This window comes from Pelecanus crispus, chromosome 3 (genome assembly GCF_030463565.1).
Source record: "Pelecanus crispus isolate bPelCri1 chromosome 3, bPelCri1.pri, whole genome shotgun sequence".
NCBI classification, from domain to species: Eukaryota; Metazoa; Chordata; class Aves; order Pelecaniformes; family Pelecanidae; genus Pelecanus; species Pelecanus crispus.
The window spans coordinates 111,846,200-111,862,917 of record NC_134645.1 but is presented as its reverse complement, the minus strand read 5'-3'; positions in this window follow the sequence as shown (position 1 = coordinate 111,862,917).

Genomic DNA, 16,718 nt, shown 5'->3' with positions numbered 1-16,718 from the left:
TAGATTAAAAAGTCACAAGGAGAGCAAATCAAAGCTTTTGTAGGCTGTTGACAAAGATTATCTCTTTAGAATACTTCACAGTATTTTGCTTTGATTAGAACCACTGTGCCTATTTTAGCCATAGAGGAAAAAGCAGCAGAATGTAATGAGACTGAAATGAAGGGGGGAACGTCTTGTGTTGGGAGGGGGAGTAGGATGTGGAGACAGACAGACAAAAACCGGAATAGGATTTTTGATCCCTTAAAAGGGATCATACTTTTAGTCAGGAAAACAGTAAACATCATTATTAGATCAGATTTAAAATCTAATCTCAGATCAGATTTGCAGTGTAGATACGAGTTGAGTGTATTTGCACTGAAGCTGCAGATGTGGAACACAGTCGTCAAGTAACGAAACTAGCCAACTTGGTTGTGGAAATAACCAAGGCTGCAGGGCGCCCCACAGAGATCCATCAAATCAGGTCTGGTATAGAACTGTCTGGTAGGCTGTAAACATTAAGAAATCAATGTTGCGTCTGCCAGCAGACCCTTTGGTTTGCTGAAACTCCCACCAGCCTAATGGATTTGGGCAATTGGTTTCAGAAACCAGTTCCCTTCAGGATAAATTTTATGTATCTTGAGGGTCTATCATAACCAAATTGATTATAGCTCTGCACCAGGCAAACTCATAAACATCTGTAAGATCACAGATTTTCAACCAAACCAGCACCGGGGTCTATTATTTTTTGAAGTATTAAAAGTCTATATCTCTCACACTTATGTCAGCATGGCATTTTTTAATCAGGAAGTTGATTAAAAAGGGCACGGTATACTATAGATGTATGTTTACTTGGCATAACTTCAGCTGTTTCAGTCTGAATCTGGCAAGTGCTGTCCATCACTAGGTGCAGTGGCGAAGAGAATCAGTGCAAAGCAGCAATTTAAAAAAAATTATTTCTATGACAGGTTTTAAGAAGGCTGCTGTTTTGTTCCTACTTTGCATGAGCCTGCTCCTGACTCCAGAGGAAAGACAGCAATGAGCTTTGCATTCAGGCCTGTAGTATCTTTTTATAGAGTGGTAGGCCAAACATATTTCTCATGTGGCTCCAGTAAAATCAAAAGAAAACATCTTCTCACTTTCTCATGTTTTTGTAATTAATAAGACTAGTTACAGACAGAATGTAAGGGAGAGTATAGTAACCATTCAAAAGAGTCTTTAGACGGCTCACTGAATGGCTAATTTTTTCCATTCTCTCTGGTGATGTTTCACTCGCCCACCCCCACCCCCCCCCAATAGAAATGTGGTACTTACTTGAAAGATGTAATGCCACAATGTTTATATTACATATCAATAGCTTGCTTTATTTTTCCAAGGGAAATTCCCTTTTCTCCTCCTGTCTCTAGCCAATACAGGAGGATATTACCAAGGGAATAAAATTTTATGCCTAATTTTAGTGTTCCTCTGCCTAATGTGGTGTGAATAAGTGCCATGTTACAGCATTTAACCTAGTCCGTCTTTGTCACTTCCTGAACAGTTCCTCGGTTCAAATAAAATAGCCAAAATGCAGAAAGAGAAGATATGCAAGGTTTGTTATGAGGATAAACCGTAGGGACTGCTTGTTCTTTCTCTTGGAGTAGATGCTCTGGCATTCCTTCCAGTGCTGCAGCAGGGCATTCTCTCGCGTAAGGAATACCCTTGAAAGGGGTTCCCCAGGCCTCTTGTGATACTGTGAGTCAGTGGCTCAGCCCTTTATCTCTTATCTCCTTCCCCAGAATTAGTTGTTAAATCAAATGTCTTAATTTTCTGAATTTCTGAGTAGGGTATGCCAGTCCAGCTTCTAAATAAGCACTGGCAATTTGTTTTAGTAACATTTTCAGAGATACTAGCAATTCCTCTGTTGTCTGAAGAGGGAAAGGCCCATGTTTAAATATGAAACTATGTTTATAATAACTTTGTTATAACACAGCATTGTGGCTGTCATGTCTCATGATAAATATTCAGGATTGTTTTTTGGGTATGTGCATATTTAGGAAGAAATGAAACTGTTGTGTCATAGAAAATAATAAGGTTGAGTGCAGAGCTTTTTATTTTCCGTGTATCTTTATAGTGCTCTTGGTATGTCAAAGACAAGTTGTTCCGAATTCAGAATGGTATTTCTGCAGTGTCTTGGTTATGCAGCATAGTTTGACTGACTTAAAAATCCACAAAAACAAACTCTTTGGGCTTGGAGTTGACACTACAGGGTAATGCTTGTGTTTTTTCAGCACGTGCACACACAAAGTCCGTTCCCAGTCTTGCTAGGAAACACCCAGAGTTTATCCAGGTCAAGTTATCCTATCTTCACACATAGAAAAAGTTGTCTGTTCCAGTAGTGGTAAGATGCCTGCACAGGTGGTGTGTTATTACTAAGAGAAACAAACTTACTCAGTTCATCAAGAATTTCATAATCCTCTGACCCTTTGGCTGTGACCATTCTGCTCCCAATCTCAAACTCCAGTTTCCCTCAAACTCCAGATTTCATCACTTTCAGTGATGAAAAAACATTTTTCTCAACCTTTTAAAACACTCTGCATGTTTGGATCTACCTGAGCTTAAGGGCATTACTCTGTGAAGTTACTGGACCTCCGTATTCCAGGAAAGTAGCATACTTCAGTCCTTAGGGATAATAGGCGCAGGCCAGGCTGCAGCATTCTCACAAGAACTAAGGTGATCTTTGGACATTGCAAGTAAAAGACGCAGAGGCTGTGATGAGAGGAATGAGTAACAATGTCACGGCAGGGAAAAAGAATCAAATGTTCAACTAAAAGGAAGCTACCAGTGGAAAAGCTGAGGTCCTATTGACCAGTATGCAGAATTTGATGCGGAAGAAAATTAGAACTCCATGAGCATTGGACATATAACCTCAAAAAACAAATGAAAAAGAACCTCAGAAATGAATATGGACAACAAGCTTGTTGAGAAGGGGTACACAGAGGAGTCAGGAGGCGTACTTGGATGGAAGTCAGGAGTACTTCATGAACCCTAAGACCATCTGGAAAAGCAAAGGAAGCTCAGGTAGGTTTATTCACATATGCTACTTCTGCTAGTCTGTTTTTGCCTTTTTTTTTTTTAAACTTTCTTTCACAGTCCTAAGAACTCATCCATTCTCTTCAGTTCCTCCAGCCCTCTCTTAGAGTAGTATCTAATTATAAGGGGACAGGGAACAAAGAAAATGCCTTTCAAATAGCCAGTTTATTTTAACAACACTCCTATATGCACTGTCAATCATAAGTTTAAAAAAAAAAGATAGAATAGTCCACACCCAGTATTCATAAATGTGTGCTAAATAGACATAAATGTATGTGGACATGTAGAATTTCTGTGACCAAATATCAATTCTTTGCATGCAGGGGCAAAACCAGTGGCACTGAAACAGGTACCTTAGTATGCCATTAAACCAGATGGGAAACGTAAGACTGTTTGCAAGCAGTCTTGTAACGGGTCGCCAAATCTGTGTTTTCTGTGAATAGAATGTAGACATGTAGTATGAACCTCCATACATGCAGTTCCTTGCTTTCTGAGAGGAAACCAAATTCAAAACATTTAAACATTTATTTTTTATTCAGGGAAAGAAAGTAGAAACATTTTGTTGTTGGTTCAGAGAACCTGCTCACTGAATTAAACAATAGCAGCTATCCATTTCCATTCGTAGATTTTCAGGTTGATCTTTGCATGAACATCCCCTTTTACCTTCAGGACACTGTCAGTGTTTTTCGGCATGTATTCTTCAAACTTTGAGAGTGAGTGTCTAGGGAGGCCTGTTTTACTTTTCCTTTTTCAGTGTGTTACTGCCTCACCTTTATCAGCTCTGGAGAAGTGCTTGTTGCAAAAAGGCTGGTATCATGTCTGGGTGAACTCCAGCTGCTCTGAAGAACCTTCTCAGGGGTCTCTGCACTTTATGAACAGTTCATTGTCTGTTCAGTCATAGTTACTGCCATGTTTTTACAGCTGGTATATGTAGCAGTCCATATCCTGTATGCCAGCTCTTCAAAAGGTGATACACTTAAAGTAGCCATCATTGACGGACTTTCTGAACTGCCCACCACGAGGCTGACCCATTTCATATTGTGAGAAAAAATATGTATGGCAAAAGGATGGAGATTTTTATCTATGATCTTTCCAATCTAACATGCCTTTTTTTGTTTTGTTGTTGCTTATCAGTGACCTTGGCTGAGAAGGAGCAGATGATGATTAGAAGAAAGAAAAGAAAGAAAAGGGTAGATCTTTTCCATAGGTCTGTTTGACCTTTGTGACACAACAGACTGGAGAAAAGGCACACTTGAACAGTATACCTTGAAGACCAACCACTCTGATTTAGCAAATCTGGGCACTGCAAAGCAATGAGGAACAAAACACCCAGTCATTTCATTGCAGCAGCCACTGTGCTTCATAGACAGCTCTGCGGAGCAGGTCTCATCCCATATACCTTCTTACTTTACCTCCTACCTGCCCAAGAGCCAGCACAGATTGCCACAGTGTTAATTCCAGCCAACTCCAGTGGAAAATAAGGGCATATGACAAGAGTGCACATATGTTAATGACTCATGCACACTGCACTTCTTATTTGTCATTTTATATGTTGTTTGTTACAGTTAATAAATTTTTATTTTGTGAAAACTGTGATGTATTTGCTCTGTTTAAAAAACTGATATGCAACACCCTTTTCCTATACCTGCACTTCTTGCCAAATTCAGTAAAATGTGGTTAACTTGAAATTCATTTTTTAGCAGTCATAAGTATAGCTTACTCAAAGAGCCGAACAAGCAGATTCAAAGCAGTGCTGCCAATAACACATATCAGAGTATGCTTCTGAGGCTTCCAGAAATTGTATTCAGATTGACTCCTATAATTGCTCTTTTGTGTTCAGAATCACCAGTCTTTCTGCTCTCACTGAAAGAATCTTCATTTTTGTTTTGAGAGGCATTTTTAATTTTGCAAATATACATCAGAAGCCACTGAACAATTCCTATATCTTTGTTTCCAGGTGCCAGGTAAATCACTTCAGGAACTAGGAAAGAAAAGATAGAGCAGCTTTTTGAAAATTACAGTTAATAAAGTAACTGTATCTTTATAAATATTGTGGTCTAGAAAACTGTCTTTGCATTACTGCGTTGCAAAAGGATTCCTAAAAATGTGAGCTTTACATAGATTTCATAATTGCACAGAAATTAGCAAGCCATCATCACTTCATGCAACTATGCAAAAGTCTCACGTTTATGTACTTGGAAGTTAAGAGAAGTGGAAATGGGATACCTTGCTTACTAATTTTCTTGCTTTCCTATACTTTGCAAGAGTCGCAGTTCTTACACGTTTATAATAATCATATTCGCTATAGATTTCTCAACACCAAGTTGCTAACCACTGGTAGCATCAGGGTTTACAGGTTCCTAGAGCCAGTACGCTGCTAGTTTCTCAGGGTATAAATGCTTTTGATTTGAGGCATTTCCATTGAAAGGTTGATATAAACTCAGCACACAATTACAGGAATTAGGATGACAATCTCCTGTATCTAAAAGCTTTGCTTCTGCTATTGACCATGCTAGATTTACACCACAGTTGTTCCAAGGGCTATATATCATGAGTCTTACTGTGTTTAACCAGTTGGGGAATACTTGCACTTCATGGCGAGTTTTATTTTCTGCCTCCATCATCTACTTCTCAATTTTCTTTCTTTCTTGAAAAATCTGCTGATAAAATTGAAGCTCTGCACATGCAGGGAAAACAGGTACTACCCTATGAAAGAGACATAAGAACTCCATTGATTTGCTCCCTGTATGTTTCTGATGTCATTATAGACTGCGTATGGAAAACTGGAAGCATGAAAACGGAGAAATGAAGGAAGAACCAGAGGCTCTCAAAAAAAAAAAAAAACAAACCAGACCCACAAAGAAAACAGGAATTGGGGGAAGCTGAGCCTAAACTCTTAAAATTCTTTAGACACAGTTCTGGGGTCCCACAGTGCATTGCCAAGTATTTCCCCCCAAAATGTCTGCAAATTGCATTAACTGACCCAAATTCCAAAATATTTCTGTCTAGTAGAGTAATTAATTTATGGAGAACACGGTATTTGTATGGGCCCTCATAAGTGCCTCTGTAGAGTTCAAGGAGTGTCTGGACGACGTTCTTAGTCATATGATTTGGTTTTAGGTAGCCCTGAGAGGAGCAGGGAGTTGGACTTGATGATCCTTATGGGTCCCTTCCAGCTTCAGATATTCTGTGATTCTGTGATTCAAGATAGCATGAGTCTTAGACAAACTGCATTCCCAAGAGCTGTTGAGTGGCACAGCTGTTACTGGACAAGGTTTCTAATGTAGGCTGGACTTTAAAATAATTGGCTATAAGAGAGATAAAGGCCTTTTCTTACTCATGCGTAATAAGTACTTTGATGTAAGGATGCAAGCAAATCAGGAGATTGTACCTGTCCCTCGTTTCGGCCAGCTGAGGGATGAAGAGAAAGAAATTTGAGGACTGGAAACTGAGAAAGCTAAATGAGTAGCTTTCCTGACAAATTTGTCGTTGATATATGTTATGACTTTTCATATATGAGAAATACAGATTTCAGATCATAGCTTATCAATTTTAAAGAAGAAATTTTGACCTCACTGTTAACTGTAACCCTAAAATGACTAAAAATGTCTCAGTTAGTGTTCACACATACACTTAACTATTATTTTTCTGCTGAAACATCAAAATGTTAGAGCCATGGTAACAGCAAAAAGAATTTGCCAGACAGCTATATTAGTACAAGGAGACAATACATTTGCATGGCTACATTTACAGAGCCAGTGGTCTAACCCTGTTCCACTGAAGTCATTCAGAATTTCTTCAGGGGAAGAATACATTTTGTATTAGTTTCTAGGTTTTTTCAGCTGTTAACTTACTTTTCCAGTGTGGCTTTCAAAGCAATTCAATTTAAAATATAATTATTAACCCATGCTTTATCAGTTGAATTCTTGATTACTTTATCATTTTGCCCAAAGGTCTGAATACTAAATTTGAGTTTGGCATGTCATTGCTGTAAGTAGTTTCTTGATCAACCATTACCTTGGTTGTGGTAAGCTTAAAAATAATCTTCCCCAAGAGGTATCACACTCATGACATAAGCCAAGAAGTATTTTACTGTCCTCTCGAGAGGCAGGTTGCTGCACCTGTTTACAGGTAGCCTGAAACACTAATGATCAAAACAGTATCAAACTGAAAGACATAGGATATCTATCTGTATTAATCAACCCTTCTCTTTACTAAGCAGTGTATAGCTGATACATTCATACTTGTTTGTGGTAAGATCCTGACTGCTTCTGGAAAATAATCTTTTAAAGATATTCAGCTGTTGCCTCTTCTTCTTCATCTTCCTTGAAGCATTTTGCTGCCTTGAACCGTGCACAAAGATTTTACTGACATAATTAAAGAAATCTGCATGCAAATGAAGAGTATACAACTGCTTTAAGTACATAAACTCTTATATGCATCATACAAGACAACAGACAAGTTTGAATGCATTGCTGCAAATCTTGAGAACCAGCTACATTATATATTAATAATTGCAGATGTCTGCCAGGAACATTGGGAGGAATCTTATCCTTTAGAAAACAAGATATCTGTTTATAGACAGAACATAGCAGAATAAAATCCTGATTCTTGTATGACATACTCACCTGGGTGCTCATATTGAATTTCATAGGTCTATTCATCTCCTGCTTATAGGTTAAACTTAAATGTTTACAGAATTAGGGCCTAAGCATGTGAGTCAGAGATCAAGTTCACTACTTAAATGGAGTTTTGAGACAAAATGAACTGCAGATTCACTAAAACTGGAGAACTTTTGAGTTCTTGTTATAAAAAAACTGTAAGTAGGACAATAATGGAAAAAAAAATCACAATATTTCTCCTTCCAGAATGAAACAGGTTTTTTTTCTATTAGAAATGGCTTTTTAGTACTTCCTTAACTTGTGTTACAAAATAAACTACAATTAAATCCAAAATACTTTTGGTTAAATAAAATGATCCAGTTGAACTCACATGACTTTACTACTGTTTGATTTGGCCAACATCTCATTTTAAATTAACAAGAATGAGTAAGTTAACCTCATATGTCAAAATTTTTCTGGAGCTGAAACTGGAAAGATGTACGTGGTACCATCTCCTACAAGTTTACTTAGTTCATCAGGACTGAGATCCGCACATCCCTAAATTCTGCCTAAGCGGCTTGTTTTTCCAAGCGATCAGCAGGCGCTGCTTGAAAGCATCATGCCTCTGGTTAGGAGATGTGGGAGGAAGGGGATTCTCTCAACATTAGGCATCTGCATTTGGGCCTGCATGGTCAAAAATTGTTTTCCACAAAATAACTGTAATCACTTGAAGTTCGTTTACAGTTGTAGAGATTCCTGGTTTGTCACTGTATGGCAGAGATATAGAAAATAGATTTGGATATACCTCATTGCTTGTGTAATATTGTGCAACTTCTTTTGTCTTATGAAATGCATTAGCAAATTATGGATAGCTTTGCATACAAATTAGCTGTACACTGCTTTGCAGTAGACTGTTATCCTGATCCTTCTGCCCCTTTTGCCATTTGTTAGATCTTAGTAACAGTGATTGCATCTTTTCTAATACAAAAGACATTTTGCAAATTAACAGTGTGGCATGAGAGCAGATCTGCAAGTGTTACCACTAGCATTTCTAACCCAGGCTACTCACTAATTTCAGAGGCTTTTCTCTTTAAACCATTACTATGGGCCAACAAGAAAAAGAAAGGAGGGAAAATAAGAACTGGTTCCCCTTGATGGTGGTAAATAGTATGATGTTGTTTTTTAGATCTGTGACAGATGCTACTGCTTGAAGGGATATCAGTTTGATGGTACCACCTGAGAAGTAGTCTGAAAAACAGTAACAGAAGTAAAGGTGTTAGATGAGTCTTTACTAGCCTTTGCCTGGTGAACTGGGTGGAGGGGTGTGAGTCCTTTCTCATTCCACTTAATCAGTTTTCTCTCTTTGCTGTCATCTACTTATTTGTCAATAAGCCAGTAAGAGTATGTCTCCATCAAAATGGTCAAGTACGGGTGCAGTGTGTGCAAATATACCCAAGCTGGCTTTAATCACTCACTTTGTGCTGGAATAGCTGTAGAAGGTGCAAGGTGGTTGAGAAGATCCTCAGTTGTTTTGTTTTTCTTTTCTTAAAAACCTAGTAAGAGTCTGGGGCATGAAATTTTACAAGGCTGATAGACTTACCAAGATAAGCAATCCAGCTGGTTGAATAAAGCATAATTCATGTTTCCGTCCCGTTGTGTGTTTTGCAAGTAGGCTTTTTAGAGAACAAGTTGATTGTTAAGCGCCTGAGATAGCATGTTATGATGAAGTGACATAAAACATTTGTACCTAATATGCCTTAATGAAATGTTAAAACTGTGTATGCTGATGTAAGAATTAAAGAAGTTTAGAAGTAACAGTATTTTATTTGATTAGATGACAAAAATAAAACAATATTTGTGACACCTAGTCCTTGTAGTTAACCTCTCATCCAAGAGCTTATTTTGATATAGAGACCATATTGTATGTAATTTACAGGATCATAGAAAAATTGGATTGGAAAGGTTATGTGGAGTTCCAGTCCAATCCTCTTCTCAAAAGGGTTCAGATCAGGATAGAGCCATAATGAAGTCCAAAGTTTAGTCTACTCAATAGCATACAAGTATTGGGGAAGCATGTGAGAGGATGTGAGAATTTAAATCAGGTTCTTTAACTCTTTTTAAATGTGATGCTAGAGTGTGATGCTATAGCTATACTGACTTCACTCTATATTGCCATGTACAGGTAATTTTATTTCTGGCATCTCCACATGTTACTGGGAATAGAAACATCCCTAGAGCCAAGAGCCAGCTCTTCTGTTGGATCAGGTGGTGAAAGGGAATCCACAGCATCTGCACAGGTCAGAAGGGTGGGAGGAGAATGCAAGCTGAAGGCCAGTGTCACTGAAAAATATCTTTTAAAAACCCCTCTAGCCACTTTCTCTGTTCTGAAAAATCATTTGGGAAAGGAAATTCTATTTTGATCATAGAAACACATTTCTGTTGCAAGGTATAAAAGATACAGTAGGAATCATTTCAACACCGATGGGGAGATACTGTGGTTGGCCAAATAAGTCCTTCCCACTTCAAGTTCTTTTATAGAATCACAGAAATTAAAGTGAAAAGTGTGAAAAAAGACATAATGTCCAGAGGAGTGGGACAAAACAGGGAGCTGTGCACACTTTACTGTGCAGTCAAGACAACTTAGAAACAAAACTGGGGTAGGACAGATCAGATTGGTAGTTTAATAAATCTTTATTTTGTATTAAGGAATACATTGGTTTTAATATGAGTAGTGACACTGTGGAATAATGAAAGCAAGTATTTTTGTATTTCCATAACAAAACATCATGCTGCTCTGTCTCCTGCTTACCTTTGTGCTAGTTGGTGTTGACCCTAAGCATTCTTGGATTCACAGATCAGAGATGACACTGAGCTGCCTGATACAAAAATAAAATGGAAAAAAATAAGATTCTATTTCCTTTGCTGTGCATATGACACAGATAGGTTCATTTCACTTTAGAGAGACAAAAATCCTCACCTTGGACACAGCTAGGACACTAAGGATCAAACTCTTCTCTTTGTCGCACTAGTGTAAATTCAGTGTGTCCAGTGATTTTACTGGCTCTTTTGAAAGAATCCAGGTATTGCTGCGAGAAGAACTTGAATAACTTGGAAAAGACTGCAGACCTGGCAGCCTAGAGCTACAAATTTTAATTACAAATAAAATATATAGTTTAAATTCAAAATAAAAAAATTGGGAGGTCCTTTTAAAGAGACAGAGCTTTCACAAAAAGCTCTACTTTTTATAGCAGGCCTTCAGGCACATTTCTAACTTCAAAATACTCTTAGGTTTGACATGATTTCTCAGTTTACAGAATCTTCACTCACCTTTAAGGTTTTGATATTTTTTCACATGATATCACACATGCAGTGACATCTGTTTTGCACTCATAGTCAAAATGAGATTGTTCTCAGCAATGTCAAGAGGAGATAAAAACAGAGTCATAGGGGATAGTGAGATGTGGAATCACTTGAAGCTGTATTTTAAGGCTCTATGACTGACAAAGCAGGTGTGCTTTTTCTACAGGGACCATCTTTTTCTTGTGTGTTTTTACAGCACTTAGCACAAGGTGTTCAGTCTCATGACTTGGGCTACTAGCAAGAATAACATATGCATGTTAGACATCCTGTAGAGACAAGACTGCTATTTTACTGTGAGTCAAGGTCAGCTGTGGGTGAAGAACATGGTGCCGACTTATCTGGCTAACTTGTGGGAAATACAACTTAAAGCTTGTCTCTCACTGTGGATTTCAGAGTGAAACAATTATGTGGCAGTGTTTTAAAAAAGCAAACAACATAACTGCTCTTTGTGTTCTCCATATCAGTAACTCCAAAGCCAAAACTGGCAGAGATTGGTTTGTGTATAGTTACAGATACTGTACAGTTGTCCTTTATATCGATGCCATACCAATGAACTCTCCATCATCAGTCATGTTTTACATCAGTACATTCAAGAGAAGAATCAGGCCCATTGTTGGTAAGATAAGATACACTATTATAATTGTAGGTGAGGCACAATTCCCATTTGCCTCAAATGCAGGTATGTAAGTGATACTGTGCAGGGGATTGCTGATGATAAGCTATTCCAAACCAGGACATCTTTTTGATGTACAGTGTACCACATACTGAAGACTCAGTATGCTTTCATCATTCCAGACAATTCCAGTGGTAATCATCTTTGATTTTTGTAAAGTACGGGTGTGGATCTCTGTGGCAAGCTGAAAATTCAGCAGAAGTGTTAGTTAATTATAAAATTCCGGAATATATGATTTTGCTAAAAAATATTCTTGAAATGGAAGTGTAGGAATATGTCAGTCTCTGTAGTTACAAGCTACAGTTGTTATTCATTCTTGGAATGAGTGACACTGCTTGTTTCTTGTACCCTAGGAAAAACTATGTGGTTACTCAGTTTTATAGATAAGTGGTATCGAAAAAAGGATTTTATCTTAAAAAGCAGAAAAAATACTTCTAGTAATCAGGTAATACAGTCTGAGGTATTTGATCTTGCTTTGGGACAAAAGGATGGGCTAGGTGACCTCTTGAGGTCCTGTTTCCTGTGACTGCATAGCTTCAAAAGAAAACCAGAGAAATGTAAGAAGAAAAAGCAATGCAAGGAAGTGAAACTAAATATTTGGCTATTGAATGAGGCTGATCCTGCCTTTCAATAAATGTGGAGCAGGTGGAGACTAACTAGCTGCTGCAGATACTGGTAAGGATCTAGTCACAGCAGCATGGAACTTTGTGCCAAATAATTTATCAAGGTGCAAAGTGAAAAAAGTCTAAGCTCTGCTTAATTTAAGCTTTGGTTTGGGTCAGTCTCTTAGGAAAGCAAACACTTTTGAGAACTAAGAAGTTTTGTAGGGGAAAATAATTCTGCAAGACTACAAGTCAAATTCGAATAAAAATATATGCAAATTTCTACACAGCTGGCAGAATTAGTTGCATCATAGTAGCTGTGATAGTCTAGGGCTATCATAATGGACATTCTTGAGAGAAAGAGAACTATCTTACATTATTTGTTTACTCTAGCTAATATATTTGGAAAACAGACAAATCTTTGAAAACCAAAGCTGCTCTTTGATTCAGAATTGGAAGGTTCTCTTCTCTCTCACAAGTTAAAGGAAACAGCTGTGGCTTGAAAGCATGAGAACTGTAAGCATGGTGCAATGGTCCCCCTGAGTCAATCTCCACATAAATACTAGAGCTACTTACAGTCATTGGGACCTATTGGCTGTTTAATGTTTGTATTTTGGTAGTGCCTAGGGTATCAACCAATTTAGGACTTATGGGGAGGTTCCTCAAATATGGTAAGTAAATGTCCTCTTCCCTAGTTTGCACTCAAGGGATGTGGGCTGGAACTGTGAGTCTGTGGGGATTGTTCTTTAAGCAGGCTACTTCTTTCAATTGCAGCAAAGGATGACGATTTTCTTACATCCGGTATCTGTGATGGGAATTTAGACATCCAAAAGAGAAACAGCTCTCAGCACCTATACATGTTTGCAGTAGTGGCATAGCTTGTTGCCTGCTAGCCTGTTTTGATTACTGATTTGGCCTTCACTGTGCATGTCCAAAGAGATTGGCAAACAATACACACGATAGTATTTAAAGATTGAGCCTTTATTCTTTAGACAAATAGAGAAGGCAAATAGTTTGAGCTGTTGAGGAGAGATGGAGCACAAGATGGTAGTTGACCCCGTTGAATATGTGAAAGAAAGAAGGATTTCTGCAACAGGCAGGAAGAGCTTCCGGACAAATGAAGCAATTGTTACATGAGATAGCAGATCCTGTGGCCAAACTCTGACAGCAGATAAATGTGCCTATTTACATTGCTGATTTAGCATAGTAGTCCTATTAGTGACAAGAACTTTCCTGCACAGGGTTGTTGTACTCACTATAAGCAATTCTATGTCAAAAGTGTGCCAAACCATGAGTTCCCTCAGACAATCAAGCTACTGTCATGCTGCATATGTAAATACTGCATAACTCTTTTCCCCAGTTGTGCAATTTCTTGCATTTTGATTGGTCAGGAGGCTGTCATTTTAAGACTGCAGCTGTTGCTGGGTAACGATGCAGGAAGAGGAAATCCTTGCATTTTTATCCCAATCAGAGTACAGGTATTTGCATATTCATATTTAAATATTTCAGATAATTGCATTAGAAACAGAGAAATCCATGTATCTTACTGGCTGTTATAAACCCTCTCCAATGACTGGTTCCTTTCCTCAGACATCCAAAGCTGTGCCACCCAGAAAGCTCACCTGTGCTTCTGGTGCTCTTCAATGGCTTCTGCCAATATGGCAGGCATGACCCGGGCAGGTAAACTCTAGGTGAAACTCTGGAAGTCACAGGCAGTTTTGCTATTGACTTTAAATCTACCAGGATTTCACCACCAGAGTCCAGCGTCTTTCAGAGATTTTACTGACCAATTAGTGATGATTACTCTGCAAAGAAAATGCCCACCAGTTCATGTTAGGATCACTGGGCAAGCTTATTCAGCTTCTGCAGCATTGGTATCAGATCCAAAGAATGTTGAAGACAGTGGAAGGACTCCCAATGCCATCTGTAAATTTTTGGTAAATAAAATATAGAGGCCCCAATAAATTCTTAGGAGTTAGAATGATATTTACTTAATGGACCAAGATGCTTACAGAACTAAATTAATTTTGTAACACTTTAATTAATGCTTTGAACTCTTTTATAAAATTTGGCAATATGAATCACAGAGGAGTCAATAACATATACAGTACAGGAAACTTTGTTCAATATACTAAACAAGCTTGTAGACTTTGTTAGACGTTTTTTCTTGAATGCACTCTTTTCCTTTCACATACTCATGCACCCACACCCTCCCTTCCTCATATTCTCCGGTTCCTTTCTTTTTCTGATGGCATTGCATTTTTCCATTTTACAGGGTGGCTTAAAGATGTCTGTGATACCATTTTTGGTTCTTCGGGCCTGATCCAGTGGCCACTGGCTATTGGGAAGACCTCCGAGACCTATAGATCAGGTCTTTCACACAGATGTGTTGGAAAGATGTTATTGTTTTCCATGTGTCTATTTTCCTTCCTCAGAACTACCATTTGCAAATATCAATTGTGTTTCTGTTACGCAATGATGCTTGTTTAAAAACTGAAAATAACTGAATAAAAGACCACATGAAGCCATAAAAAATAGGTCATCTTTCTGCTCTGTATAACACAATAGCTGTTACTCAGCTGACATAAGGATAAACTGAGGGCAAAATCTGGCCCTTCGAGCTTGTGCGATTGCCTTCCCATCAGCACTTTCTGCAGTGTGGGAGACAGACCGATCAGCCGAATCAGGGCTTCATCGTCTGAGCAGCATGTTGTCCTTGAAACTCCTGGGGCTGGAGAAGATTCCAGGACAGGTCAGGTCATACCGCAGCTGAGAGTCACTCTGCCCCAGCCCACGCAAGGAGAGTTTTGGCTTCTGCTTCCGATGAAGCCCTTCACCTTCTCCCCTGCTATGAGCAGAGGTATTGCTGTGACAGATGCCTGAGGTCAAGAGACACTGAAAATGTGTGAGAAAGGGCTCCAGAAGAGAAACCAGCTTTAAACAGTGTGTGATTTGTTTGGTTCCCAGGGAAAAAAAAAACAAGGCCACACCAGGAAGCCCAGTGCTTTGCTTTGGCACAACAATACAGATAACAACTGTAATTGGAACAAATGTCTGCACTTTTGTAATTAATTAATCATTAATTGCAGTGAACATTTTATAGGTCACAAATTCCTTAAAGTTCAATCCTTCCATTACGTGGAACAGGTATATCCAAGTCATATATCCTGTCAGTTTGCTGTATTGATGTGCACCATTAGTCAGTATTTTGAGAGGAAATGCACTTTAGTAGATGTCTCTTGGAAATGATTAGTGTTGGCTAGGACTAAGTATAGTGCAGGTGGGAGTGTGCAATCTCTCAACCAGTACTGCTCATGCACTGTAGTGCTGGCAAGGCAGTTCCCCTACTATGCCACTGTTGAATAGCAGCTATAGTTTTGCTGCAAACTGAGTAGTGCTTCTGTGACAGAGATGAAGCCAAGGACTATAACTAAGATCTTTACATTCATTTATGTCTTTTATCCTAAGCTGGACAGGGACTGGATGCTCAGAGGTGAAACACCAATCCATTAAAATGCTGCGCCACATAGATTTCAGAGCCTGCAAGAACATGCTCTTGCGCCTCAATATAAAATTTTCTGTCCTCAGACATGCTGAACTAAACCTTGATTTAAAAAAAAAAAGTGGCGAAGAGTGAGGTAACAGTCAGCTGTGGTAGCAAAGGGCAGCTCTGAATGCAAAGTAGTTTTATATCTGAAAGCAGTGCTACTAGTAGGACTACTTTGGGAAGTCCAAATTCTAAATCTTTGCACAGACCTGTATTCTCACAGAAATCTTCCCGTAAGTCTCAGGTAGGGTGGCAAGAACATAGTCCAGAGCAGACTTCTTGAATGTAGCTTTCTAGCGTGTCTCTGAGGATTCTGGTTCTTGTGTGTTTTCCACTAAGGGCCCAGCAAAGGCTATTGCACTTGGCAGGAGGCCACAATAGGCTCAATGAATATTTTATTCAGTATAATCCTGCATTGGGTAGAATTTGGCAGTCTTGTAGTGAGAGGCTGCTGGCCTCAGTTGTCTTGTGAAGTCTCTTCTTGTCTCATCAGTTCCCTTCTTTCACTGAGTGTAAAAGCTGTGCTTTTGTACTGTCTGATGGTGACAGAATTCCCTTAATTATCTCCAAGACTGTCATTCAGCCAAAGGGATTAAATCTTCATTCTTGTGGGATGGTAAAATCTATGCCTTGTTCACTGTTATCCCCCAGTGATCCTCATTTGACACGGTAAGTCTGAAAACAAATTTCCCTCTTTTCAAGGGGAAGAGGAAGGGTTATGGCTGATTATCCAAAGGATATGCCATCTCTAACTTTGTTTCCAGGAATGCTCAATTCAAAGTGCAGATCTTCACCTGCATTCTTTACACCTGAAACAGAAATTACCCACAAGTCTTCAACCATTTGCTATAGTTCAGAGATTTTAAGGCAAGAAAGGGACTGTGAGGTCC